At 42.2% G+C, this 3,520-nt stretch overlaps 1 protein-coding gene across 3 annotated transcripts in view; it reads right to left on the bottom strand.

The window, feature by feature from the left end:
- Mettl24 (methyltransferase like 24) overlaps positions 1-3,520 on the bottom strand; it is a 119,732-nt gene that overhangs the window by 56,330 nt on the left and 59,882 nt on the right. The gene's annotated exons all lie outside the window — the stretch shown is intronic.

Here is a 3,520-nt window from a genome sequence, read left to right as displayed (position 1 = left end):
ATTATATTATATTAGCAATGGGGCAAATGAGAATACCCACTAGCTTCAATATGCAGACTACAAGCTACATAATCATGGAGGCTAGGGATAGAGTAAGAGACTGGGCGGTGGTCTCCCGGGGACAGAAAAACAGAATAGAGAGTAATGGAGAAACAGGGGGAAACTGGAACAGGATTAAGCAGAGAGGGGAAAGGAAGAGGGGAGTAGGGGAGAAAATATGGACAATAACATTAAGAGTTATTTAAGAGGTCATATGAAATCCTACTACAGTAGAATCTTCAAAAAACATATACATATGTGAAATAAATCTAAATGGAGTCACTGAATAATGGAGGAGACAAAGCCCCAACTAGACATCATTTGCCATCAAGTGAAACGTCCAGTTCCAGAAGAGCGTTACGTCTAATTGGGTTGTTGGCCAAAGGGATCCCATGGAAACCTCAAACAATTTGGCTATTGTCAAATCATTAGTTGCTCTCCACAAACAGACTGTCAGACTGAAAACACTTAAACATCTCATTGAACACAGAGAAGTTGAGCCAGTTCCTAACTATCTTAACCCTTACTAACTAGTGTTCATGGTACTGAAGGTTCTCTGCATGCTACCAGAGGGGAAAGGCAAACAAAAATCCAGCTACAAACGCTATGATCTACAATGGTGACCTGTCTGCGTCATACGCTTGTGCAATGGTAGCACAAATGTTGTGAGAGTAACCAAACACTATCTCTTTGGACTTGAGGCCACTCCTTGAGATGGAACTCATTCTCAGTATTTCTTAGGCGGGCTAGAACCTGAGACTAGATAGGCCATGAACCCACGAAAAAGCCAAGCACTCTTGCTCTGCTAAATGCTCATAGCAACCAAATGACTCCTACTGACCTTCTGCTCTACACAAAGTCCAGTGTTTCACTCAGCCACCACCAGAGAAGCTCCCTTCAGCAGTAGATGGCAATCAGTACCGAGAGCCAAAGACTAGACAATGTGCAGAGAGTGGGCAGCATCCTCTCGGGATTCCAGGAACGATGCAGAAGAGGGGGTGGGAAGATCGAGATGGAGGACACCAAGGAAACAGTGTCTTCTAGACACAACAGGACTGACGTACATAGGAACTCACAGAGACTGTGGCAGCATCACAGGGCTTGCCCAGGTCTAAGTCAGAAGGGGTCCCAGCACTGAAATGGGAAATGCTCATGAGTGCCCATCTCTAACCCAGAAGGCTATGTCCAATTGACAACCACTTACAAAGGAAAAATTAATTTTCTCCAACGGAGGCTCAACAGGGTATATAAGTCACACTTAAAGGAAGCCTCATGCCCAGCGGTAGATGAGCAATGTAAAACTAACTCAGTGGGATTTTGCTGTTGTTTTATATTGCTTTGTTTGGGAATTCTTTTTAACTCTTACTGATCTTTTGCTTGTATATTATGGTTTCCGAGCTTGTATTTTTATGGGTTTTGTTTTTATGTTGTGTTTCTGGGCTTCTGTTGCTCTTTCCTTGTTGTTGTTATCATTGTTATTGTTCTTTTTTATTTGCCTCTTTTCCCAAGAGAGAGAAGAAGGTGTGGAACGAGTGGGGAGGTGGGGATGATCTAGGAGGAGTTGGGAGAGGAGAAAACATTGTATGAAACAAAATTTATTTTCACTAAGAATAAGAATACCCACTAGTCTCAAGAGAACTTTCTCAGTAAAGGCTAAGAAAAGCCTAGGATTCCCTTGAGGGGAGCTGCGTTCTAATAATTTGTGCTAATTTGTCTCCATGGTACTAAGCGTGACGCTGGACTTGTGGGCAGCTGCTGTGTTCTTTTAAAGTAGCACAGTTAAAGAAAAAAAGAGCAAATATATGCACTCTACTAGATCCAGAGCAAGGAGACAATCTATACCCTAGTCTGCAACAATAAGGGGAAAAATTATGAACACATTATACCTAAGTACCTAGAAGGCAGTATGTCACGTAAACAGTTCGTATGCTTATGAACACTAAGCTACTAAGAAAAAATTCTTGTTTAGTGTAAGAATCACCACATTGATTCAAACACAGATTTAAATGGAAAACACGAAATTAACCAGAAGAGAGTCACTTTTTTCATGATAATTAAGATTTCTCTGCCAAAAACTCTATGCTTTTTTGAGGGGACGGAGGGAGAGAGAGCATTGCTATGCAGTCCATAGTCTTGAACTCACAATCCTCCTGCCTCAGCTTCCTACTGCATGGAATACAAGTACGTATAATCATGCTTAGTTCCAAAGTTCTATGCTTACTTTTGATTGAGGATAGCAAAGCCCAGAATGTCTGTAATACACTGACCAAATCCAAACTAGTACAGAAGACCTTGATTCTCTTGGGTTACTATTTCAGGCTGCCACACAATCTGGGCACACACAAAAATAAGAGCTAACAACCGTTCTGCGGGTTTTACTTATCTAAGATCATCTTTCATCTACGTAAAACTTTACAGAAGCCCTGTTTGCCTTACTCTTGCCCTTCACCCCACGATGTCAGTCTCTTCATCACCAGACGCCCTGACGAGTTATTCGGCCCATGACATCCCTCAACCAGATCTCCTTCATCCACTTTAGTGAGACTCAGCATTCACCTGAGAGGTCTGGTTGCCTATTTCTTCCTTCTATGAAGCCCGCTTCAGAAACCTCCCTTCCTCCTCCCTCGCTCCCCCTTTCTCTCTCCCTCTCCCCTTCTCGCTCCCTCCTTCCTCCCTCATGTCTTTATGCTGAAATCAGATACAGGCCCTTAGGTTACTACGTAAGCACTCTGCTCACTGAGCTCAAACCCTACCCTTCAACTAATTTCTTATAACTGTAGTTTCTACAAGTAGAAAATAATCAAAAAGTTAGAAGCAGAGAAAATGAAAAGCAAGTCTTTCAACACCAGAAATTGTAGCCATAACTTCTAGAGATGAATATGTTTAATAGTTTTTCTATATCTTTGCAGAAGTTTTCTACATCTACACAAAGGAAGACTCTATCATAAATTATTCGAAGTGCATGCCTACACATGTAAGCTAAGCATGACATAATAGAGATATTTTATATGATATACCAAATGATCTGAGATTGTAATTGGTGATTTTTGTTAACTAATGTTGTGTTTTGCTCAATCTAATCAATCCTCTTCACTTCTGAGCAGTGTGTCAGCCTGTAATGGTGGAGAAATAACAGTTAGCAGAATAAGTTCAAGGAAGAAAGTATGAATTCTGGCTCCTGGTTTCATCCCATCCAAAGGTATGGGGGAACAGCTCACAAAATGGCAGGCAATAAGCAGAGGGGGGCAGTAACAGGAAGAACCAGGACAAAACAGAGTCCCCCAGGACACCCCACCCAAGGACTATTTCCTCCAACGGGTCCCACCTTCCACAGTGCTAACCCCTCCACATGCTCTATTCACGTCTTGAATCCATCATGACTTAATTCACTCGGGACAGAGATGTCATCATCCAAAATCCCTCACAGATACCTAGAGATGAGCTGTGCTCCCCCAAAGACACACAGATACCCTAGAGATGA

Source organism: Microtus ochrogaster, linkage group LG9 (genome assembly GCF_000317375.1).
Source record: "Microtus ochrogaster isolate Prairie Vole_2 linkage group LG9, MicOch1.0, whole genome shotgun sequence".
Taxonomy (NCBI): Eukaryota; Metazoa; Chordata; class Mammalia; order Rodentia; family Cricetidae; genus Microtus; species Microtus ochrogaster.
This window is presented reverse-complemented; position numbering and strand designations above follow the sequence as displayed.